This window comes from Narcine bancroftii, chromosome 6 (assembly GCF_036971445.1).
Source record: "Narcine bancroftii isolate sNarBan1 chromosome 6, sNarBan1.hap1, whole genome shotgun sequence".
NCBI lineage: Eukaryota > Metazoa > Chordata > Chondrichthyes > Torpediniformes > Narcinidae > Narcine > Narcine bancroftii.
In genome coordinates, this window is record NC_091474.1 from 211,257,996 (window position 1) to 211,285,464 (window position 27,469).

The window sequence follows — 27,469 nt, forward strand, 5'->3', positions numbered from 1 at the left end:
TTCTATCATTTTAGGGGGTGGAGGTCCGCGGTAGGCCCTCTCTGTTGTGTTCCATGTACGGTTTCCAAATTTGTTTGAATAATGAGACTTTATTTTTTTAATTATATATTACTTTTTCCAATGGAATACATTTATTCATTTCTATGTACCATTGCTGTACTCTCATTTCCAGGTTGACATTATACATTTTTTTGCTACAACTAAGGCTATCATAATAAATCTTTTTTGTGCTTCATCCAGTTTGAGGCCTAATTCTTTACTTCTTATATTACTTAGAAGAAAGATCTCTGGATTTTTTGCTTTTTGTGATTTTATTTAATACCTGATTTAGATCTTCCCAAAACTTTTCCACTTTCTCACATGCCCAAATTGCATGTACTGTTGATCCCGTTTCCTTCTTACAGTGAAAACATCTGTCTGATACTGTTGGGTCCCATTTATTTTGATGCCTATCCTGGTGCCTCTTGGGTTCAGTTGTTCTGTTACAGTTCATACTTCTGGAAGGTGGCAGAGGATGTGTCAAGGAGAGGGATGAACAGTCACTGTCTGCTGGTCTTGTGGTCTACTACACAAAAGTGCTGAAAACTTCAGCAGGTCACAAAGAATCCAAAGGAAGAAATGTCTCAGGCTCGAGCCCTGTCTCCTAGTCCACTATTTTCTTAAGATGGGGATGATACTGATTTGCGTACTTGCTCCACTATAGCTCTGCTACCTGGGGCAGGGAGCATTCCTGATAAACTTCATTGAACATAAGTCACTCAGTGAACATTAAGAATGCAACACACCAGAATTTCACCAGCAAGTTATCTAAGGATCTTGCCGAAGTTTCCCACACAAAAATGATGCAGCTGAGCATCAAACAAATCCAGGACCTTGGTCTTACAAAAATAACCTCTGGAATTTAATGGTAAAACATCTGGACCTTACATTTAATGTAATAAGACCTTTGCCAGCTTTAAACTGCGCTTTTTAGCGTTTCCTTTCCAGCTTTCATCCAGCCTGCCAAACAGTGGCTATATTACTGTTTCAGTTTGCGGTGTTAGTTCAGATCAGCCGATATTGATGCCACAGAGAAGAATTAGTGCATCTGTATGAAGGATGGGTTTTCCTCTTTCAGAGATTTCAATGTATACCAATAACTTTATTCTGTACAAAACCCACAGCCAAGCCCTGTGATCTTACTGCATTGGATTGTTTATTTGCCTTATGTGTAAATATGTTTTAGAAAATGATAATTTATATGTCTGAAATAACACTTGAGTCAACAGAAGCTTAAGATGTTCCAGAATGTATTTAAAGAATTACTTGAGGCTGCGCCACACCCACAGAGTAAACGGAACAACTTACCAGTTGCACGTCCTCTTTTAAACCTGTCTACAATATTGAGCAAACAAAGCATGGCTGGCAGAACTCAGCAGGTCATACGCCATCCATGAGTAGAAATGCATAGTCAATGGTTTGGGTGTGAACTCTTTATCAAGATAGAATAAGTGAAATTACACATATAAAGTTGGGGGGGGGGGGGGGTGAGGTCAAGAAGCTGGGGGAAGGGGCCCAGAGATGATATAGGATAGAAAGTGAGAGAGGTAGAGGGAGAAACTTTAAGTAAAGGTAGGGGAAGGAATGTTCAATCACAAAACATTGACTGACCATTTCTACCCATGGATGCTGCCTGACCTGTTGAGTTCCTCCAGCAAATCTTACCCTGCTCAAGACTCCAGCACCTGAGACCAATAATCCAGGCATTATTAATCTAGGAGTATCAGAGCCAGCTCCACCAGGTTCTGAGAATGGGCAGTGAGAATGATGAACAACCAAAGGAAGTGTTCACTCTAACCATCTGAGACTCTCAGATTCATGAAACACTATTTATTTGTTTGTATTAATGAATACTAGTCCTGCATAAGTACTATTTGTCTGTGTGTGTGTTAGGTCTGTTTGTGTGTCTGCATGTTTTGCACTGAGGACCAGAGAACACTGTTCCATCAAGTTGTACTTGTGTAATCAGATGACAATAAACTTGACTTGACAGGACTTACAATCATCTGTAACTCAATACCATTGGCTGTGGGTCAAGAACATCAAGTAGAAAGATGAAAGAAATGACATTTTTAAAATGGCTTTCTCACAGTAGCTGATTTCATATGGTCTTAACTAATAGGGAAATGCAAGTAAATCCGGCAGAAAATTTTCATCTTTCCAATTAGAGGATGCTGTAAGCATGGAGCTGATCCAAGGTTTTCAAATTATCAGTTTCAAGTCAGTTCACGATGGTTCATTTTGATGGAAGTTTCAACTCATGATCTGCTGAAGCAGAAGAAAATTGCTTCAGTTAATATTATGTATTTATATTAATGTCAAAAATGTTGTAAGATCATTTAAGGAGCTTCCTTGCACAGGACAATAATTCAAGCATTCCGGAAGGTAGTGGGAAGAATAGCACAGGTACTTCTAAAGGTAGGAAGCAGAATTCAGGGTGTTGAGTCAATGTGAAGTGCACCAGAGTGCAGAGCCATCAAGCATCATTCAATTATGGCCCATCAGGATGGAACAAGAGGCATACAAAGAGCAAGAAAAATCAAGAGATGCACTTTATAATGAGGCATTAGAAAGTGTAAGGTAAAAGAAGGGAAGTGATTGCTGAAAACTCAGAATGATTGAAAGAATTTTACATGAAAGGTTACAAAGGCAAGGCTAGACCAAAGTGCTCAGTGTAATATATTGCATGAATCAGTAACACTAGCTCTTTAATGCTATGTTTACATTTCTTCATGCCAGCCACAATGAACCAGGTGACTGCAATACCAGGGATTTCTGCAAACATTAGAGCAAGTTCCAAAGAAAGAAAGCTATTTGTTTGGATGTCATAAATCGCATGGTGCTTTGGCATATGATTGCATTATTTAGAGACGGTGGAAAGGTCACTTCTCAGCCACACTCACACAGTCAGAAATCATGAGAAGAAAGTAAAAGAGACCACACAAGCAGAGGGACTTTAAATCCCTATATAAAAAAAGTTATATAAGTATATGGAATCTCTGCATGGGCCAAAACATGAGGCAAAACTAGGGTGGCTGTTTTACATTAATACCTTTCTATAATACACTAAAGTTCTGGAGAGCCTCAGCAGGTTGTGTAGCATCTATCAGAAGCAAAGGTTTCGGGCTTGACCCTTTAATCAGGTATCAGCAGAAAGCAGACAGGTGCTGAAGAAAAAGGTGGAAGGAGGAGGGAAGAAGGGGCAGAGGGAGGAGTACAGGCCAACAGATCATAAGTGGATTAGGCTGGGTGGGCAGAAGTGAAAAAAGGTGAGAAGTGATGGGGGTATCTCTCTGGAGACGGATTGATAGAGAGCTTGAGGAAAGGTGACAGAGGAGAGAGAGAGAGAGAGAGAGAGAGAGAGAGAGAGAGAGAGAGAGAGAGAGAGAGACGGCCTAACGGAAACCAAAGAGGTCAATGTCAATCTGGCTGGAGAGTGGCCAGACAGAATATTAGTTGTTCCTCCAATTTGCGGGTGGCCTCGGTTTGGCAGTGCATGTCCATGGACAGACATATCAGTGTGGGAATGGGGTGTGGAATTGCAATGGTTGACCACTGGGAGGTCCCTGTTATTGCAGTGGACCTTTGCTTCCTATGGAAGCTGAGGGTCTCCAGCACTTTTGCGTATTGCACTCATTCGCAGCATCTGCAGACTTTGTTTAATACCTTTCTATATTTAATCTGTCACCGTTGGTTTCTAGGCTCTATTTTTGCCAGGTTTTACTTGTTCTGGTTTTCATTCCTGCCGAGTTCGCTGACACATTGGGTCATTCAGATAAAGACTTCTCCTTGATTTCTGGTGATGTGCAGCCTGAACATTCCATGGAACAAGAATAGCAAACTTTGTCTCCCAGAGGCAAATAAAGCCTTCTCAATTTACTACTGCTCATATTCTTAAACTGATCGTCTCTTTGAAGAGCTCACTGACATCTCCTTCTCAGAGAGTTCAGCACAGTGTGTTGCTAATAGTATCATGTCTGCCCAGATGAAATACAGGCAAGTAACAGCCCCAGTCACAGACAAATTATAAGTACGAGAAAGCATGAGTGGCATTTTCTCCTGGTTGGCCACCTGTAGAAGGTTAAAGTGAGTAAGTACGATAGCCTTAAAACATATAGTGACACTGCCAGAGGTGAGAAGTCTCAGCACTCCCCCATAAGGTCCAACTGCCCAGTCCATCTGCTGTCGGCTCTGTACCGGCTCTAAAGAACCCAATAGTGTAAAAACACAATGCTGGAGAAACTCGGCAGGTCAAAGTGTCCTTTATGTAGCAAAGATAAAGATACATAACCGGTGTTTTGGGCTTGAGGCCCTTCATCAAGGTATGGAAAAACGTCGGCAGAACAAAAAGGTAAGGGGGGAAAGCATGGGGGAGGGGGAGGAGCATGGTCCCAAAGGCAGGAGGTAATAGGTGGAGAAGGGGAGAGGACACAGCAGGAGGAGGAGGGAAGGAGGGCTGGGTAGGTGAATAGAGAGGGAAGGGGGTGGAAAGCTGAGGGAAAGAAGTAAGGGGAAGGAAAGGGAGGGAGATAGAAGAGCAGGTTAGCCGAAACCAGAGAAGTCGATGTTAACGCCATCCGTCTGGAGAATACCCAGTTGGAATATCAGGTGCTGTTCCTTCAATTTACAGGTAATCTTGGTGGGATAGTATCTAAGGCCATGGACAGACATGTTACTATGGGAGTGGGATGCAGACTGAAATAATTGAGCGAAGATGGTCAGCAAAGCGATCTCTCAGTCTGCACCCAGTCTCTCCGATGTAGACAAGGCAACAAAAGGATCACCAGATGCAGTAAATCAATCCTGCGGATACACTAGTGAAGTGAAGGCTTGTTTAGGGCCCCGAATCATGGTGAGGGAGGAGGTTGTGGGCACAAGTGTGGAACCTCCTGCGGCCACAAGTGAAGGTGCCGGGGGCGGGGGCATGATTGGTAGTGAAGGATAAGTGCACAAGGAAGTCACAGAGGGAAGTGGTCCCTATGGAAGGCAGAGAGGGGAGGAGAAGGGAAGATGTATCTAGCAGTGGGATCCTGTTGTAACTGCCAGAAATTCTGGAGGATAATGTGTTGAATATGGAGGCTGGTGGGGTGGTGAGCTTTGTAGAGCAATCTATGCTGCAAACCTACACAGGCAAGGCCCCTCAACTCTTCCCCCACTATATTGATAACTACGTCGGGACTGCCTCATGCACCTGCAAGGAGTTTGTCAACTTCATTTACTTCACTGCCAACTTCCACCCTGATCTCAAACTCACCTGTATGACCAGCTGAGTTTCTCCAACCTTGTGTTTTTACATGGTGTCGGTAGACTTTCCTGTTTTAGTTCCTTTCCAAAGGAGCCAATGGTAGTCAATTTTAAAATCTTGCAACTACGGGATCTGGGCCCAAGGTGGTGGTGCCTATGATTGCCAGCAGCCACGAGAGGTTGCAGAATCTGGGGAAACAGAGGTGCAAGGCACCAGAAAGTGGGGAGACCACCCCCCCCCCTGCCCCCATAACATTGAGGAAGGAGAAGTCATGTTTATTGTCATCTGATTGTACAAGTACACCCTGGAGATTGGCTTGAGACGAGTTGAACTGGGATGTGAGAGGGTGCTAGAGGTTTCCTGATCATGTCAGAGATTTGGATCTGAAGGTTGGGATGCTGATGGTTGCAGAATATGAGGCAGCACTGAAGGTGAAGCCATGGGCATTCAGTGACCCTGGGGCGACTCTCTTTCTCTGGCTGTAAGGGGCTCTGGGCTATCTTTGTCTGCCTGAGAGTAGACTAAAGGAAATTTTGCTTAATATCACATTTTCTGGTTTATTACATGACAAAAAAAAACAAACCCTAAAAAAATAATCTTGAATCTGGTACACAAAACTCTTGTACACAGGGAAGCAATTTGAATCCTATCTGGTTCCTTGGCCTTTTCAGGTTTAAGTAGGGAGCAGAACTTGATTCTGATGGAAGTGACCTGTAATATTTCCAACACACACCATTCTATGGAAAAATAAATCCATAGAAATGTTAGAAATGTGTACTTGCACCTTTCTGCATCAGCTTCTAACACAGAAAACCCATCCATCTGAGCAGTCACAGTAATCTTTGTCACGTAGAAAGCCACTTAAACAACATTGAATGTAATGTCTAAATTGCTAAATTTTTGCTGATTTAAATCTTCACTTTATGGTCTTCACCAGACAAGACATTTGATTTCACTTTCTTTATTTCCCTCATTTCCTTTTGTCATAACAAAGAAGGAGGCTATGGCCCATGAAGTTTATGGTGGCCCTGAAAGCAATCCTATCAGTTCCATTCTACCACTTCTTTCCCTATAGCATATTTCCTCCCAAATGCTCTTCAATTTCTCACTCCCACCTTCCATTCGGGATAATTTACGATAGCTCATTAATGAGCAGCCTGCTTTGTGATGTGGGAGGAACCAGTCACAGAGAGAATGTGCAAACTCAACACAGGCAGTGGGCAAGATCAAGATCAAATCCAGGTCACTGGGACTGTGCAGCAGCCGCGCTAACTACGTGCTACTGTGCCATCATTTTTCTTACACATAAACATCCAAACACATCACAATGAAGTTGTTAATCTCCATTGTTAGAAACATCTGAAGGTACTAATTATTTAAAAAGCATTTAGCTTGGATAATTGCAGAAATTCACAAAGGAATATAAACAACAGAAAACAAATCAAGAAACAGATAGGTTTCAAGCTAAAATGGTTTGTAGGCATACACTTTGGGTGGTAGATTAATGCTCATATTTTTGGATGTGTAATCTACAGATTTGAATGAAAATCCACCACACAACTTCAGGATTTTAATTTAATGAATAATTATAAATCAAGAAGGAAAATGTCTAAAAATAGGAAAATGGTGAGAATGAAACTGCTGGTTTCCTATAATCAAACCATCCAGTCTTGACTGTGCTTCTGGGAAGGAAATCTGTGTTCTATTCCACATGTGACTCCTAACACACATCAATGCGGTTGACATCACAATAACCAAGTAGGTCACAAAGTTCATGAACAATTTGGTTTGGGCAATAAATCTGATGCTGAGGCAGCATCACTTATACCGCCTGAATCATTTTTTTTAAATACAATTTATAGTCATGCAATATAAAAAGTGCTGGAGAAACTCAGCAGGTCATGCAGCATCTACAAAAAGCAAAGGGACATAACAAACGTTTTGGGTATGAGCCTTTTGCCAAGGTATGAGCCAAGATCAGGCTGAATAGGCAGGTGGGGTAAGAGAAGAGAAGAGAGAAGTGGTGGGGAAGGTGCAGAGGCAAACAGGCAAGAGGCGGACATGGGTGGGAAGGCAGGAGAAAAAGACTGAGAAATGAAAGGGAGGTGGAGTTGCCCTCTGAATAGAGAGGGTAGTAGAGGAAAGGAGACAGAGGGAGAGGTGACTGACAGAAACTAGAGAAGTTGATGTTAATGCCATATGGTTGAAAGAAAAGCCAACCACATAGCATTATTGGTTATTCCTCCAATTTCCTGCTGGCCTCGGTTTGGCAGTACATGAGGCCATGGACTAACATGTCAATTTATGTCATGACCTAAGCAGAGAATAAATATCATAAAAAAAGGTGAGCATGTAGACCAAGGAAAGACCTGACACTGTTTCTAACCCTTTCCCCTTCCATCTTTCTCCTGAAATTCCCACTTTCCTGAGATCCCCCACTTCCCTGAGCCTTCTCCACCATCAGCTTCCTCTCTCTCTTCTGATCCCACTCTTGGCTTCAATTTCAATCCCTGCCAGGCCTTCACCATCCATTCTGACCTCCTCCTCTCTGATGTTGAGCAGCTTGTCCTCAGGAGGTACTTGCATATCTCAATGATTTCCAGGCCCATCATAATGTTGAGCTCCCATCTCTGTGCCTATTTCTTTGGTATCCACACCCCTCCTCCCCACCCCCCACTCCACTGATGTCTCCTTCTTCTCCTTCTTGCATCTGCACCATTCCCTCTCCTCTGCTTTAATCTTTTACCCTCTTTCTACTATTTCATTTCTAATTACCAACACCACTTTAACCATTTTAACTTTGTTCTCACATTTCAAGCCACCAGCCTCCACATTCATCATTTCTGTGACTACCCCTCCCCACCCCTTTCACCTTCCACAGGAATTACTCCCTCCATGACTCTCTTGTCTGCTCCTCCCTCCCAACGCAGCTATCTGTGACTACTGTAACTTTCCCTTCCAACCACAGGAGGTGTTACACTTGCCCTTACTCCTTCTCCTTCATCACACTCCAGAGACTTAAACAGCCTTCTCCAGTGAGACAAAGATTCACATGCACCTCCTCCAACCTCACCTACTGAAAATCAGTGCTCCTTCACCATCGGTGAGACCAAGCACTCTCTCTCTGCAATTTCACCTCCTATCACCAACACTCAGACTCCAGAGGTGCAGTGCAAATTTTTTAGGTGCCAGAGCTCACCAAAAATGGTGACAAGGAGGTCTTGCAAGACCTGGCCTTGGTGGCCGCAATGTTGTATTTGGCATTGTGTAATTAACAGTGAACTTTTAGGACTATAAAGTAGGATGAACGGACATGGAAGAAACAGAAATATCCAGAATAGAAAATAGCGCTCAGCTGTGGAGTGGGGGGAGTCCTATTGTATGCCACCGTTGGTCTGAGCTGGCCTATGAATTGCCAGAGTGGCCTCATGAGGAACTGGAGCGCTGCTCTAGTAAGCTCCAGCACCACTGCACCCGTGCCAGACTCCTCCCCCCCCCCACTCTGTGTTTCATGTATCTCTATCTGACCCCTTTGATTTCTCTTGCCTCTCTCTTCCTTTATCTGTCACTTGCCTTTGTCCATCATCGTTTCTCCCCTCCCTGTTCATCAATCCCTACTGGTCCCTGTCCAACCTCCCCTGCACTGAACTCATTACACTGGCTCTCTCCCATCTGCACATTCAAGAGTTCCAGCCCGAAACATTGACCATTCTATTTCTGCTTGACCTGTTCAGCTCGTCCAGCAGCTTGTGTTTGGCTGCAGATTCCAGCATCTGCAGTCTCTTAAGTGTCCCGTGTGAGCAAGGAAATGTTCTGAGTAAACAAAAGGGTTAATAGGATGGCAATAGGTCTGAATAACAGCTGTGAGGGCTCTGAAAATGTAGCTGGAACTAACTTCTGAAAAAGCACAGGCAGTAAACCTCATTACTACAAAATGAAGATTTTCCTTTCTGGCAAGCCTCAGTGAGCTTTAGCTAGCATAGCAGGAAGCCAAGATCTATTTCAGAGAAACTGGAGTCCGTATAGTTGGAAATCATTTCAATATCAACAGAATGGATTTCTATGGTGCACTCAACCAGAGGGAAAAACCTCCTATTGTCGTTGCACAAAGCAAAATCATCAGAAAATGAACAAGCGAAAGGAGATGGTGATCTAGAGCCTAATAAAAGGATTGGATTTTAAATAGTCTCTTATAGATGAAGAGCCCACCTCACTGACAAAAGACAAAGGAGGAAAAACCCAACACCCAACCCCAACCCACCAATTTTCCCTTGCAATCACTACAACCGTGCCTGCCTGTCCCGCATCGGACTTGTCAGTCACCAACGAGCCTGCAGCAGACGTGGACCTGCCCCTCCATAAATCTTCGTCCACGAAGCCAAGCCAAAGAATAGATGAAGGAAAGGAAAGAAAGAGGTTATAAGATTGGAGTTAGTTATCAGTATACCCCAGACCATTGTCAGTGGTGCGAGAATGTAAGGCTATGGATTTATTTGAACATAAGAGTAAGAATTTTAAACTTGGGAATTGAACATTGGCAGATCATAAATATGCAGTTCAGTGTAAGGATTAAGTTTGGAATTATGTTTGTTGATCTTGATCTGTTGGGAATAATATTTGTCAAAATGAATAATTAAACTGAATAGCAAAACAAGGAGATGTTTCAGTAAGATCTAACACTATCTCCCTCTTGATCTCAAAATGCTTTAACAGATTGGCATTCTCCGCACTATGCTCCACATCACTATCCTCCATGTTCTTCTCCTTGGTAAATACCGATGCAAAATATTCATATAAAACCTCATCCACTTCCTCTGACTCCAAGTATACATTTCCTGCTTTGACCTTGAGTGATCCTATCCTTTTCCTGGTCATTCTCTTGTTTTAATGCTAGTATAAAACACCTTTGGATTTTCTTTAATCCAGCTCGCCAAGGACATAAGCCGCTTTAGGTGCTTGGACGCAGATAATGCGCTGGCAGATGCGGCTGGGGGAGAGCAGCTGGGATGTTCAGGTGGCCGCGGAAAAGATGCCTTTCTGTCACTTGAACGTGCCAGCTGAAGGAGAGCCATGTCCAAGTGAACGTGGGGTTGGTCAAGGTGCTGCGGAAAACTTGCCGCCATTCTTCGAAATAGTAATTTGAACTATCAAGTCCATGGATAATATGGCACCTTGTTATACCTGCCAGATTACATGCATGGGGTGGTATTAAAACCCTTAACCTTTTGACTCGCAAGTAAGAGGGCTGCCCACACATATATGGGGTGGAGAATTCTTGTCAATTCAGTCAAATCATTGACGCTGTTATGAAGAAGAGTCGCAAACCCTAAACGTTGACACTTCCTCTCTTCACAGATGCTGCCTGTCCCGCAGAGTTGATACAGCATTTTCTGTTCATTGTTTCACTGAAAGCAATTGTGCACATAGTTCTAATGTTTACACAGTCCTGCTTGAATTCCATCTTTGTGTGCTTTTGCTTCCTCGAGTGACTGTTGGTGAATTAATCTGAACCAGTACACCAAAACCCACTATATCCATAATTCTAGGCGAGATCAGCCTCTCACCAAAGCCCCCCAAGTGACCAAGGAAGATAAACAAATTGGTATTACAGCTTCAGATATTCCTAAACTCTCATCTTAAACACGATCCAGGGAGCAGTTCATATGTATTCCAAACGATACATATTTACTTTTTAATTATTTAAAAAAACTTCCCTTAAATTTGCACTAACCCATTTTATTCTTCTGGTGAAGACCCCAAAAAAAACAAAGCTTGAACCAGATGGTAAGGTTGACTGTAGTGGATATACATTGATCATGGAATGTACTTTAATGCTACAGGCCGGTTTAACCGGTGTAGTAGAAATAGCAATGTTCCAACTGCAACAAGTGGAGTTTCGAGAGGACCTGTGTGGAAAAACCAAGCACACATGTAAAGCATGAGTAAGGTAGTTGAAATCAAGCGACCATTATTTATGGTAAACTGTGTGCCTTTCCAGCAGTCCACCAGAAAGCAAGCCCAGAATACTTTATTTTACCTTGCTTAACTTAGGGCTGTTTAGCCTGTGCATTGATTCATAATCAGAGGTAAAAAGGCCATGTCTCCACTTGACATGGCAATTGCACAGACAAAATGGAATTGGAAGAATTAGGAGAGGTGGTTTTTTTTTGAACATTTCATTTTCAAAGATTCATGCAAATGCAAACAAGCAATACAAAATATTTTCTTGCCACGTAATATAATTTAGAGTCCAGTATTTTTTCCCTCCCTCCCTTTGTTCCCTCCCTCCCTCTTCCCTCAAATTACACAAATATTATTTAGGTGCAACAGGGTAAGTGTAGAAAATAAATGGATAGGGCCCAGAGTCTTCTGCAGTTGTCAAAGCATTAGAGGGAATTGGTGTGGCCATGGGTTTTGGTATTTAGATTGGCCAAGAGAGGAAACGAGAAAAGAAGAGCATCAAAGTTGGTCAGTTTCATTGATGCAGCTATTCCAAAGGAGCAGCAGATCAATGCAGAGCACCAGAGCAGGAGAATAGCCCCGCACACTCCTCCAAGAAGCAGAAGACCCAACAAGGTAGGAGATCACAGTAGTGGACCAGTGCAAAGCCTGGCAGCTAAATGTCTCATTCCAGGATCTGGCCTGCTGGAGATTGGCTTATTGGAGCAAGATGCACTGAATTCGGAACAGGATTCGTGAGGGTTCTGATGGCAAGCAGGACTTCTGAAAGGCCTTGGGTGTTTCCTAATTGCATTGGGGTTTCAGAACCAAGGGCAGAGGAAGGTGACTTCGATGTCTAGAACTCAGGTTCACCTCTGGAACGGACAGGAGGTCATGTGGCTGTAGAGGTTATAGGAGCATGAGATGGTGGCATTGAACAAAGCAGTGAGTTCCATGAACGCTCAATGTCTCTGAAGGGACTCTGGTTTCCATCTCTTTCTCTTTTTGATAGGGATGCTTGAGCTCTGGCACCTCCCTTTGGGAAAACAAAAGGAAATAAATTTTGTATATTTATGGACATGTCAACGAAGGACAGATTTCCATCACACTGAAAAACTTGATTAGCCAGTTGAAGGCGTTCTGAAGCATGGAAGTTCAAGTAAATAGCAACAATGAAACAGCTGACCACAATTTTCAGAATTTCTCCCATCATGCAAAAATTCCAAAGTTGCTGACAGCAGTGCAGGTTAATGTTACACTTCCAATATCTGGCATTCCCCTGAAAAGATGAGGCCATGATAGCAGATTTCAAGCATGATTGAGTGTAAATGACATTGGTGGTCATTATGAAAATAGTTTGTTGTTATATACATTATACAATGTACATATGCACTGAAATTTTTACTTGCTGCAGCCAAATATTTTGATTAATGGTATTTCCCAAATGTAAAGATTTTAGTGAACAGAGTGAATAAGCTATAAGTACCTTGAGCCAAGTTCAAATGTAATAGTTTAGCCATTGCTCAAATTTGCCTAAAAGGGGGAGGGGGTGTTTTTTTTTATTAATGTTCTTATTGATAGATTTATATATGATATTGAGATGGAATTAAAGGAGAAAATGTAACCATATTGGTTAAAGAAACAATAATAAAAATTGGCCAATTATAATTTTCTTCATCAATTATACCTGACCTCACCCCACAGAAATTAGGCCAATATAAACCTGTATGATCAGAGGATGTATTTTAGGTGTGGTGTAGAGGTTGATTCCTTTTTACATTGTATGACCTCTGTGACACCCTGACCAAGATCACAGGAGTCACCTTCCCAGTTGACCCAGACCTTTATCTTCTGGGGAACTTTACCCCGGTTGGTAGATCACTAACTACTGTGTGGTCAGGAAGTGCAGAGCAGTAACATGGAAGTCTGACACCCATCTATTCATGGACAGGTGGTCTTCGGAGATGAATAGCTGCATCCACTTGAAAAAGTCACATATAATCTCAAGAAAGGACACAACACCATAAAAATCTGGCAGCCTTATTTAGAGAACAAAAGTACCTCACTGGCACCAATATAGGGTTACAATCACTACTGGCTGGCCAGTAGACCTCCGTAAAGATTTTAACACTGTAGTATTATCATGTCTCCATGTTTTACTGTCTGCACTGACAATGTGGGAGGTTTTTTTGGTGTTTCTTCATTCTTTGTTCTTTCTCTGTTTAATTGGACTTGTATAAAGGGCAGGGGTGGAGGGAGGGGTTTTCTTGATATTTTGTATTTGGTATGATAAATAAAATATTATAGAAAAAATAAACAATAACAACTGTGAGAAGAAATTATATGTTGGAATAATCATCAAATCAGGCAAAATAAGGTTCAAAAAAAGAAAAAATAATGATACTTTTATGAATGTTGAATAGAGCTAAAGACAAGACTGAAGTGCACATCGAAGAGTAAATGTCTTTGTGTAAAAGAATCAGGACATTTAATTTGGCTATCTACAAATGGAATATAGTCAGTAAACAGCTTACAAAGGGCACAAAATTCCAAAGTTCTATTCAGGAAAATAGTTTTTGTCAATGGAGTCAAGGAGACACAGATCAAGGCTCACCAACTCCAGGCCAACTATCAAAAACTTGTCAGCAAATAATCCCAGGTTGTAGCACTCGGTTTGACACATTCCATGCCTTGGAGATTCAAGTGATCATCTGAATATTCCTTAAATGCTGTAGGAGTAGGGTGGGTGCTTTCATCCACAGGATTGTGCTACATTCTAATGATCTGACATTGGTGCAGGATATCATTCAACATCTTAGAGATAAGAGAACCATAAATTACTGAAAATAGTAGCAGAATGTAGACATGGAATGAACTGGTAGTGGTTTTGATCAGATGGAGTTAAAGGACAGCAGGTGATATATTAAAATGCAGGCAGTGTACAAGGCAAAGGATAGAACAGCATGATCACTTACATTCTATATCGAATCTCTACTTTCTTACAAATGCCTTGGACAGTGTGCCTTTGACTGACTGCTCTGTTGTGGGTTCTGAGTTAGGAATCTCAGACTCTACCACAGATAGGGCAAGAGAAAGGGAATGAAGGTAGATGTTTTGTCCTTTTGCCACTTACTGTATGTAGGGCTTCTTCATGCCCTTTCAACTGCCTGCTTCTTGCTGATCATAGCTTCTTCTGGGTGGTCATTTGTAAATTGGCTAAGGTTGCCTTGTGGAGCACCTTCTGGATAACATTGTTCCCATCATGTGTATTTGCTCACCTACTGCTGCAATCTGTCCACATGACTTTACCAAACTCAAGGTCATTTTAAGGCACAAGTTGTGAAAGAAACATCAATCTCAAAAAAAAGAGATTGAAAACTTGATTTTATAGCTTTAAGAATATTGCAAGTCTTAAGGATCTTCTGTCAGAACACCAATCTTTCCTCTTATTGGCCTTTTGCCCCATCTCTATGCCCAGAACACTTTCACTGCAGCTACAATACTGGAAATACAGGCAGCTACAGGTGCTCTTTTAAAAAGGGAGACTAGTATATATAAAGCATTCAGATCCAAAGCTTTAATCTGCTAAGCACCACAAAGAAATGTTACTCTTCAACAGACATAAATCAAGCCTTCTTAATACATTAGCTTGAAAGAAATTTTAATTATTTTTATGATAAATCATCAAATGACACACAAGAATTTCAGCAATTGACAAATAGAATATTTGCTAACCCTTTGTAGACAGAGTATGTGCTGCCTTGCTTTAAATGGAAGAGTATTAGGAGGCCAAACAAGCTGGTCAAAAAATGGAAGCCCGCTGAATTAATCTGGGCCTGCATTTGGTGTATGTCACATCTTCGCAAGAAGTTTGCCAAGCTAGAGAACAATTTTAGAGGGAGATATCAGAAGCACAGCAAGGAATTGTGAGGGGATGGGATACTATTATTGGGATACTGAATATTATTTAAAGGGTGAAAAGCTACAGCATGCTGTTGTGCAGAGGGACTTGGGAGTGCTTGTGCATGAATCGCAAAACGTTAGGTTGCAGGTGCAGCAGGTTATTAAGAAGGCAAATGGAATGTTGGCCTTCATCGCTAGAGGAAATGAATTCAGGAGTAGGGAGGTAATGCTGCAACTGTATAAGGTACTGGTGAGACCGCACCTGGAGTACTGTGTCCAGTTCTGGTCTCCATATTTGAGGAAGGATATACTGGCTTTGGAGACGGTCCAGAGGAGGTTTACTAGGTTGATCCCTGGGATGAAGGGGTTGACTTATGATGAAAGATTAAATCGTCTAGGATTGTATTCGCTCGAGTTCAGAAGAATGAGAGGAGATCTTATAGAAACATATAGGATTATGAAGGGTATGGGTAGGATAGATGTAGGAAGGTTTTTTGAGCTGGCCGGGGAAACTAAAATGAGAGGACACAGCCTCAAGATTCGGGGGAGTAGATTTAGGACAGAGATGAGGAAAAATAGTTTTTCCCAGAGAGTAGTGAATGTTTGGAATTCTCTAACCAGGGAAGTGGTTGAGGCTGCCTCATTAAACATATTTAAAATTCGGTTAGATAAATTTTTACATGATAGAGGAATTAGGAGATATGGGGAGAAGGCAGGTAGGTGGAGTTAGGTCATAAATTAGATCAGCCATGATCATATTGAATGGCGGAGCAGGCTCGATGGGCCATTTTTGGCCTACTCCTGTTCCTACTTCCTATGTTCCTATGTACCAAATACAAACTGATAATGACCATAGAACATTACAGCACAGAAACAGGCCCTTCAGCCCTTCTAGTCTGCTGAAATATTTTTATGCCTATGTAACAGCACTGGTTTACTCCAGCTTACAAACAAAGAATGCACTCACCTGTTTCTGTCAGCACACCATGAAGTTGACCTTCCTTTATTTTCTACAGACACAACAGCACCTCCCCCACCCCCAACCTCCAAGCCATGCAAGGAGGTGCCTGATTGGAACTGTCCCACAACCTAACGGTCCAGAGGGCTAACAGTTCAGCCCAAACTCATACGATACTGCAAGGCAGGCAGTGTACACTCTGACTGGCAAGGGTACAACTGGTCCTCTGACTCTGATACAGAACATGGACCGTCAACATACACCAGTTTCAACCTGTCGATGGAAACCATGTCAGCTTTTCCATTCCTTTCAATCACAAAAGTCTTCATGTGGCATCGTAAAGCTTGAAAAGGACCATCTTAAACAGGCTGAAGTGGTTTGTGAACAGCATCCTACTGAAGGAGCACATGAGTTGTAAATCATTCGGCACATACGCTGCAGGTGGCATGTCCCGTGGGAGCAGGTTGAAGTAATCTCATGTTCTCCAAAGACAATCAACATAACGAGGGTTGTGCTTGGACTCGGATTCACGAACTCGCCTGGCAAGATCAAAGTGTTGCCATATACTAGGTCTGTCACTAAACATCCAAGATCTGACTTAACAGCATTACACCTGCCAAAGAGAACCATGGGCAAATGTTCGCTCCATGTCACCATCTACTGTCAATGCTGCCTTCAAATGTTGATGGAAATGCTCAACGAGGCTGTTGGCCTGCGGTTGGTAAGCCATAGTGTGAATACAGGTAGTGCCAGAAGATCAATTAAAGCTCAGAACAACACCAACTTAAACTGAGACCCTAGATCCATCGTAATAGTGACCAGAACACCAAAAGATGGAATCCAACAATCCATAAAACCCCCAGTGACTGTTTCTGTAGAGATAATAGTGATAGGAATGGCCTCCTGCCACCTGGTATCCGGTCTTCATGAGCAGATAAGTATATCCCTGGGATGGCAGAAGCAGGCCTATCAAATACAGGTGCACATGCTGGAACTGGGAATCTGGAACAAAACAATACCCCAGCTTGGATTTCATCTATCTGGAGACTAGGGAGTTGATACGGTGCACAGGTCCAACATCCTGTTTAACGTGAGGCCAGTAAAATGTTTTGTGGTGGCGATGCGAATGATGAAGCGGCGAACTGGCCCCGCTTGTTATGCATGGGTAGAGGGGTAACCGTGGAAAGAATGGCGGGACCGTCTCTTCCGGTACAGATCGGAAGGGTGCGTATGTGCTTGTGTCATCGTGACGTGAGTACTGGTGCGTAAGGGGCGGAACAGATTCGTGCTTAAAGGCTGCGCGTGAGATTCAAATAAAATCAAATAGCTGTGATATCTGAACACACAGCCTGCCGCTTCAGTCTCTGGACTGCACTCACTCACAACATGCTACACTGTAATTAATTGGAACAATGCTCTTCTACCAGGATGCGATAGATTGTGAAGAGACTCAAAAATCTCTCAACTCATAGCCATCGGCACAAAAGACTGTAGGAAAATTGCAGACTAACACTTCACCTGATTCATTCAAGGGTCACATCTTGAAGTTGGAGACCAGAGTTGATCTGACGATACTGGATAAGGTCGGGGCCAGTGTGCTGTGCATGAGCCATGGTGGTGAAATCGATGGCAGTAGTTTGGAAGGCATCAATGTCACAACTGAACAGGGTGTCGGCCATGGCATTCGCTTTTCCTCAGATGTGCTGTATGTCTGATGAAAATTGTAAGATGAGGTCCAAGTGCTGAAACTCTCTGGGCGAGTAGAGATATGTGCTTGTACTCACAGTATACGTAAGAGGTTGGTGGTCTGTATAAATGGTGAGAGGACGACCTTCCAACATAAAGCAGAGATGTTTCACTGCGAGAGAGTTCTCGGCCAAACTTCGCCTGAGCCAATGGCAGTTTGGCTGAAAAAAAACACCAGCAGTTCCAATTGCCCTCGGACTCATTCTAACCTGCTCCCACAGCACTGACAGACACATCTGTGGTAAAAGAAAGCAAGGCATTGGGCTTTTGATGTAGAAACATAGTGGCATTCACAAGTGCAGTCTTCACATCGTTGAAAGCACACATGACATCATCTCCCAAAGTTAATGATCTTTTGCACACAGTCTTATCAGATCCTTTAGTAGTTCAGTGAGGGGTAATAGAGATGGTGCAGCATTCAGCAGGAATCGGTGATAAAAATTCATCATGCCTAAAAAAAGTCACAACTGGCCAAACATAAAAGGTGTAGGAAATTCTCAAATCTCTCGCACTTTCAATTCATTGGGCAAAATATCATGTTGCATAACTCAACGTCCCAAAAATATAAGATCAGCAGCGCCAAAAATGCATTTACTGGGATTGATCACAATGTCAAACCATCAAGCCTCTGAAACAATGAGAAAAGGTAGCGTTTGTGTTCCTCTTCATTCATGCTGTGACCAGAATATCATCAATGTAAATAAACACAAAATCGAGGCCGGTGAGTACATGGTCCAAAAACCACTGGAATGTCCGAGCTGCATTCTGTAGACCGAATGGTATTTGTAGAAACTCAAATGTACCGAAAGGGAGAATTTGCCACGTGTCTTTGCCACATCAGGAGGCTCAACTGGAATCTGATAATAAGCACGTACTAGATCTATTATTGCAAATACATGTTTGCCATGGTGGTTGGCTGAAAAACCTTGTAAATTGAGAATGTTGTATTGGTCAGGGACAGTAGAATTGTTCAGGACAAGATAATCGCTACATGGCCGCCAATCCCCAGGAGATTTTATTTAGAACCATATGCAACGGTGAAGCCCAGCAGCTGTCAGATCTGCAGACTATGCCCAACTCTTGCATGGGGTCAAATTCCGATTTCATGATTTTAAGATGGTCTGGGGGTAAGCTACAAGCCTGCACTACAACCTGAAGACCCCGAGTCTCTATATGGTGGGTTACTGTATGTTTAACATCTGCATGGTGATATGATGGGGTCACTCGGTGAGGGAACCACTTGAGCAAGGTTTGGAAAGGGCAGGAGCCAGGTTGAAGGCTGATCAGGTGGCCTACGACATTGGAGGGACCACAAATGCAGCTCACTTGCATTCAAGAGCTGTGGTCCATGACAAAGCGATTTTTCAAATCCACCAACAATGAATAATGTGACAAAAAATCCACTCCCAAAATGGAATTTGCCATGTTTGGAATGGAAAAGGTTTCTTGAGACCAAAATCCAACGTGTGACCTCTGGTCATATGTTTGAATATGAGAATCATTCACATCTTGGAGTGCCTGCATTCCTCCATGGTTGGAAGGACCACACAAATCTCTCCACCAGAATTGACAAGAAATTGAACACCCGAGAGATGGTCTTTGAAGAAAAGGCAGCATCCGTCATACCCATGGTCAGCAGATGCCTTTACTGCTGGGCCTGGTCATTTCCTGGCTGCCCATTGTTAGATTTGCAGGGTGGCTGACAGGACCAGGCAGCAGCACGATATCTCCGATGATTCCAACAAATACGCTGCTCGTGGCCTCTACCACATCCTCGACCACAATGATTTCAACCAGGTCAATGTAAGGAATTTCATTACGTGCCCAAAGCCTAGGCCTGTATAGTCAGTGCTGCCGTTTGCTGCTCCATTTCAGTTATCTTTGATTAGTAAGGTGCTGGCGCTAGCTTTGAATGATAAGGTGCTGGCATTTCACTGCAGTAACCAGTTGTTCCAGCTCCATTTGCTGATTCGGGGAAGAAGCCAATCCTTCTATCTTCAATGCGGAGGTCGTGGACATAACAAGGTTGGCTTGATCCGCCAACTGATTGAGGGTGAACATTCAAAAGGCACTCACCAAATGCTCTTGAGAGCACAACAAGGTAAACATCAAAGGAACTTCTGTTTTCAAAATTCACCTTTGAAAGGGTCTGGTCCAGCTAGCATGTCTATCTCCTCAACACTTCTGATGGTTTCCTATCATCTAGGCTGTTATCAAGTAGTAATTGGGTAATACAAGTCTCTCTAGATGTCTGAGTACACCACAGAATAGCCACCTTAAGCATGTCGTTTGAGAAATTATCATCCAGATCCATCAAGACAACCTTCACTTCACAGGCAATCATACTCTCTCTTCTGACTCGTCACACTGAGGGTAGAGAAACGTGCTTCGAGGATCATGAACCATGCTGGTGTATTATTAATACCAAGGGGGGAATCTCCAGTTTGACCTCCCTAAGTGGTTTATCCTCATCACCATTTTAAATTAGAAGATACTGTGAACTCTCGAGGTCACCACTTGTAACAACACTGATGTTACAGACAAATAAAGAATCCCACTTGCTTCCTTCAGCACACAACATTGTATTCTTCAACTCCATAAACACCACCCAGCCAAACACCTATGACCTTCTCAGTGGCTCATCACCACACGTGTGATCCTGATGCTCTCGTTCTCCTCCTCCTGGGTCCCAGACCCATCATCCACATACTGATGCTTAACACACCCACGCATGTGCATGATGACTCCCATGCGTTGCTTCACTTACATCATCAACAGTGACCGGCACCACTCCCGACGCAGGTAAGTACACGACTGCAACACCTGGTCCCACTGATCTGCACCCAGCCCATAACCTTCCATTCCTCTCCTGTCCAAATTCTTCTTAAATATTAAAATTGAACCCTTATTCACCACTTCAGCTGGCAGTTCATTCCACACCCCACCACTCTCTGTGTGAAGAAGTTCCCCCAAATGTTCCCCCCTCAACCTTTCCCCTTTTACCCATAACCCACGTTCTCTGGTTTGTATCTCACCAACCCTCAATGGAAAAAGTCTACCTACAACAATGGAAAACCTGACCCAGCCCTTTTAATCGTGGATCTCTTCCAATGAGGAATCCTAAAGCAGGCACTCGGCCTCATTCACACAGGGTCAGCGCCAAAACGAATGTTGGGGGGTGGGGCATTAGAATGTTAGAGGGGGGCACAGTGGAATGCTGGGATATGAATGTTAACACCATCATAGAGACAAGGCCACTGCTTTTATTGTGTCAAGCGTCACTAGATGTTACTGATGCACACTAGTGATGCAGCCGGGGGCAGGTAGGGAGTCACTACCGACGCAGGAGGGGGTGAGGGCAGGTCTGACGGCAAGCGATGGCTGCGACCATATGGGGGCGGCACAGCACTTTGCTTGTGGGGGAAATGCCTGCAGGTGCCCCCCTTGGTGCCGACCCTGCATTCACTGAAGTACCTGTCAGTTGCTTTAAGAGGAACTCAGGAGAAAATAACAACTAATTTTTCAAACATTCTTGAAATGTAGAATATGAGTCACTAAATTGGAGCCTCGTCATGCCACTTCAAATTCCCCTGAGAAGGCACTTTAAACCAGCTCTTCACAGTCATCTCATGTATGTCTCTGCATTGGATCCAAGCTACACACCTGTTATCACACATATCATACCATCGTACAAAACTGAGACTGAAACAAAAACTGTCAGCGGCAAATCAGAGAGGAAACATACTTTCTACTAATATATGCAATGCCACAGGGTTGCTATAAAAATTAAATTTAAAATTATCGAGCTGGCCTTTTTATTATTTAAAAATGTTCTCATTCTAAGCAATAAAATGTAGACTTGCTGCATTTCAATTGTTAGACATTAAACCAACCACGTTAAATGAGCTGTTACATGCTGTATCATTGTACTTATTTTCTTTTCTTTCTTTGGCTTGACTTCGCGGACTAAGATTTATGGAGGGGTAATGTTCACGTCAGCTGCAGGCTTGTTTGTGGCTGACAAGTCCGATGCGGGACAGGCAGACACGATTGCAGCGGTTGCAAGGGAAAATTGGTTGGTTGGGGTTGGGTGTTGGGTTTTTCCTCCTTTGTCTTTTGACAGTGAGGTGGGCTCTGCGGTCTTCTTCAAAGGAGGTTGCTGCCCGCCGAACTGTGAGGCGCCAAGATGCACGGTTTGAGGCGATATCAGCCCACTGGCGATGGTCAATGTGGCAGGCACCAAGAGCTTTCTTTAGGCAGTAATTGTTTAAAACTGTGACCTGAAGATTCAATGTGGTAAAAGAATGTAATCACATTCAAGTTCAGGTTTATTGTCACATATACCAAGGCACAGAAAGAAAGCTTATTCATTTTGGCTGCTAAACTACATGGGGAGTTTTATGTTCATTTATAGATTAACACTCAGACCTTCTTATTAACATAAAGCCCACAAAAAACAATATAATTTGCCCTAACTCCTTGCAATAGTCTTTTCACTCTTAATCGCAAACAAAATAATTATTGTCTAATATTAATTAAGAGCAGTTTGACACCAAATCACGCCATAAGTATTAAGCACGGTGTTTTCGGAACACAATATGCAATTATCACACTTTATTTCTAAGTTTTGTTTTCACCACAATTAACCTGAGGCACCTCAAATGACTCACATTTATGATGAAAATTCCTGGTATGCGATTTAAACTTGACATTTAAGTTATAGGAAAAGTTTCTTCCTGCAGAGTCTTTTGATCTTTATTTGTGAGAATAATCTTTGCTAAAATTCTAAGCGTGGCTTGGATTCTATTCAGGAAACAATGTCTGTCTATGGCTTCCGAGAAATTAGGTGTTGTCTTACAAAAAAATTAAAAGGTTTGCTAAATGCCACAGAACTATGAATAATCAAATAATAATTAACTTGGAAACTATCAGTTTACAGAATTACAGGCATCTTAAATGCTGTAAAAAAAAACCCAGTCATAAGAGATAGTCCAGACATAATCAGTAAATGTGAGAGACTGAAGGTATTAGCTGGAATCACCATGTCCAGTCTGTCCAATTATGACAGCAATTAACAAAGCAAATTAATTACATATCCAAAAGCAAAATATTGCAGATACCGAAAATCTGAAATTATATCTGAACATTTTAAAAATCTGGACCTGAAGGGTGATAGGTATGTGGCATCTCCAGAAGAAGTGGTGGAGATGGGTATAGCTGCAACACTCAAAAGATATTTCAACAGCTACATAGATCAGAAAGGTTATGGGGAACACACAGGCTAAAGGGACTAGCTTAGGAAGACAATGGTTAGCATGGACTTTTTTGGGTCAAAGGGCTTTTTCCCGTGTTGTCAAACACTTTGTGACTGTGAGATGCTTTCAAACTCTGGATCATATTGGAACCTCAAGTGTGCTACTGAGCCCTTATCCTTGCTGATAAGTGTAATACACAAAATTCTGTAAACAGTGGTTGCAGGAAAAACGCAAGATGCTGGAGAAGCTCAGCAGGTCAAACGGGGTCCTTTATGTAGCAAAGGCAAAGATACAGAACTGACGTTTCGGGCTTGAGCCCTTCATCAAAGTATGAGAAAATGCTGGCAAAGGTCTAAACAAAAGGGTAGGAGGGGATTGCAAGGCTAAAGATAGGTGGAGAAAGGAGGGAGGAGACAGCAGTGATCGGGGAGGGGGGGGTAGGGCTGTGTGGGTGAAAGAACCAGAAGGACAGGAAAGGGGGAGAGGGAAGAAAAGGCAAGCAGGTTTAATGGAAAGCAGTAAAGTCAATTTTAGTAAGTGGCCTAATTCCAATCATATCTGTTTGTCTACTCATCTTTACCCTTGTCAGTTTTAAGTTTGACAATTCCAACCTGGCATTCCTCATTTCACTCTCTGTAATCTCGACATAATCTAAAACTACTGGCTTCATCCTATGCTCCCACAATCCTGTTTATGTCACACCACCACTTGTTCATCAACGTGGTCTTTAAGTTAAGCACCACCTTGATTTTATAGTTCCCAGTCCTGTTCTCAAATCACTTCATGACTTTGCTGCTTCCTTTCTACTTTGATGGTCGTGTGCCAGATTTAATTTGAGGAACTCCTATGAAGTGCCTCAAGGTGATTACCTAATTTCAAAGCGCTATTTAAATTTGGCTTTTTGCTGACACCATGTGGTGATCCTTTACTCAGCATAATGATCTCACTGAGCACATTTATCTTGTCAAATAACCCATTCTAAGACATGTAAATGTAATATGGATCAAATTTTGGTCATATCCAAAAATATTATCAGCCTCTAACATTTAATTTTGGAATTAATAATAAGGTGAATATACATGTTGCAAACATTTTTTTTAAATGGGTTGGTGCCTCCCCACTATTGAGAACATCTCCAGGGAATGCTGCTGTCGGAGAAAAGCTGCAACCATCATGGATCCACACCATCCAGCACACACTCTGTTCTCATTACTGCTGTCAGGAAGAGGTATTAGTGCCACAAGACTCGCACTATCAGGTTCAGAAACAGCTGCTACCGATCTACCACAGGCTCCTCAACAACAAACTCAATCTGTTACTTGTGTACTTCATTGATTTTTTTTAATGCTCTCTGCATTGCACAGTCAGTTTGTCTACATTTGTTATCTGATTACAGTTCTTTATTTGTTTACTGTGTACGCTGTGCACACTTGTTTTTACACTACCCATAAGTAGTAATCCTGCCTGGCTGACAAACAAATGAATCTCAGGATTGTATGTGCTGTCATATAAGTACTCTGACAATAAATCTGAAATCTGAATGTGAACACTAACTGATGGCAGCCTTCTTTCACAGTAGAACTAATGCTCAAGATGATCATTGCCTCATGTTTAGATAAAGCCTCAAGTTCATTTTTAAGCTGGTGTGACATAAACAGGATTGTGGGAGCATAGGATGAAGCCAAATTCTAAGGAAACTACTTTAGAAGCAAGTAATTTTCAAAGATGAAAGGATTATTTGGTGTGCAAATCAACAGTGAAGCAACGATTAATAAATATTGGATGGGAGATGAAAACAAGTCAGAAGCCCCTTTCACACTTGCAAGTGATCCCAGGAATCAAGCGCCATTCGGCCTTTAAAATGGCAAGTATGAAAGAAAACTCATCTTAATAACGGCATCAGATGACGTCATCTCATGCCAGGGATTGATTGCCTCCTCCCCTAGTGCAATCCCCAGTGCCTGCAGACACCAGCATTGCAATCAGGCAAGTGTGAAATGGGTAATTGCACCAGTAGAAGGTAGAACAGTCCTAACCCTGGGGATGGTTCCTTGCAAGTGTGAAAGCGTTCAGAGTCCCAGTTCGGGGTGGTCAAGTGTGAAAACCCAAACCCCCCCCCCCCATTCCTATCCTGGGACACTGAATGGCCAACTTAGTGGGATGCAAGTGTGAAAGGGGCTCTAGATTGCCATCCTAGAATATTCACTCTATGTTTAGAAATGACAATCCTAATCGATCTTGCTCAATGATACTTATAGCTGCAGCATTCTCAGCATAGAGAAGAAATAGAATCAGGACAAGAGATCTCTGGGGGAAGGATTATAACAGGAATTAAACAGCTAAAATATTACAAACCTTTTGCACATTGCAAATATAATAGGAAATCAAATCATTGTTTTAGAAAGGTAAAAAATTAGTTTAAAGTGTGTAATCATCAAATCATATGTAAGCACTTCAATAACAATAAAGTAAAATATTTTTGATATCATTACACTTGTGCTTGAAATAAAGAAATAACATTATAGTTTTTGAATTGTGGAGTAGCGTTACAACATCGTGGGCCAAAGGACCGGTACAGCCCTAAATAAGGAATTCCCTAACTTACTTATTAATTGTAACACTACTCCCTATATTGTTGGCTGTTTATTTATTTATTATTACAAATTATATGGGTAGAATGAAAAATGAAGCATTTTTTGTAATATTTTATTTATCATTTTAATATATTTAACAATCAACAATTATACCAAATACAAAACATTAAGAGAACCACCCCGTCCCCTACAAGTCCTATTAAGCAGAGAAAGATTGAAGAAACACAATAAAAAGCATCCCATTGTCAGTGCGGACAGTAAAACATATGGAGACATGATAATACTACAGCGCTAAAATCTTCACAGAGGTCTACTGGCTAGTCAGTAGCAATCGTAATCCTATATTGACACCAGTGAGGTATCTATGCGCTCTAAATAAGGCTGCCAGATTTTTAGGAAGTGTTATATCTCTTCCTGACATTATATATGTCCTTTTCAAGTGGGATGCAGCTATCCATGAGTAGATGGGAGTCAGACATCCATGTTTACTGTTCTGCACTTCCTAGCCACACATAAGGCAATTTCTCTGAATTTAATTTGAGAATTAGTTAGCAATCGACTTAGTTAGTTCCCAGAAGACAAAGCTCTAGGTCAACTGGTTAGATGACACCTGTGATCTTGGTTAGGGTGTCACAGAGATCATAAAAGAAGGGCCTCACCTTCATGCAAAGCCAGGTAGAATGTAAAAAGGAACCAACCTCAACATCACGCCAAAAACACATCTCTGATAATCCAAGTTTCCAATGGAATAAGTTCTGTGGGGTGAGGTACAGTTGATGGAGAAAATTATAACGAACCAATCTATACCTGGCATTGCGAGTAGCCAACAAACTTCCCTGACATGGATCTGACCAGAGTTGTTCATCAATTGTTGTGACAAAGTCTGACTCCCATATCACCTTAGATTTATGCAAACCTAGCTTTGGGCTCTCACTCATCAATAAAAAAAAATCATTCTAGAAATAAACTTAAATACATTTCCTTCATGGAGTAGTTTCTCCTTTTCAGTGAGTCCCAATAGAGTCATTTCAGAGCCCAAATTGGCCCTAAAGAAGGATCATAACTGAAAGTAACAAAAAAAAACGACTTATTGGACAAGTCATATTTCTTCTTCAGCAGTTCAGATGACATGAAAAGTCCTTTTTCATAACAATCTTCCAGACATTGTATCCTCTTATAATACTAGGTTTCCAAAATTTTATTGTTCAAAGTCACGGGTACAAGTTCATTCTGTCTTAACATTGTCCTCGGTGACAATCCTCCTTTCAGTCCAGAGCCTCCATGGGTCTCACACCATATTTTAACCAAATGTTTTAAAATGGGGTTGTCTGGCCTGCTGGCTATATATAAGCTTTTTTACCGTATCTCAGTACATGAAACAATAAACAATTCAATTTCATTTAGTTCTAAACCTCCCACTCTGGTCTACATTGTTTTCCTTTATTTTTATGAAATTCTTTATCGTCTGCCTCTTTGCTGGCAATTATAAACGTCTGTTGAAGGAGGCAAGTATCCAGAATAGAACTGGAGGGAGGTAATGGGTTGGGAATTCCCAGCATTATTGTCCCAGCTGCCTTTGGCACAGAGAGATAAAGGGCTACGCAAATCTTTTCTGGCGGCGAAATAGAGAGATTGGCAGAAGTAATAGGGAAAGAGCAGACTACAAAGATGAGTAGGAGAAGACCATTTAAACAAAACAATTCGAATTTCAAGTTGTGGGACTGAAATCCAACTTAGGACACCAAGAGTAGGAATACAGGTTCATTTGGAGTGGGATCTGCTGACAGAA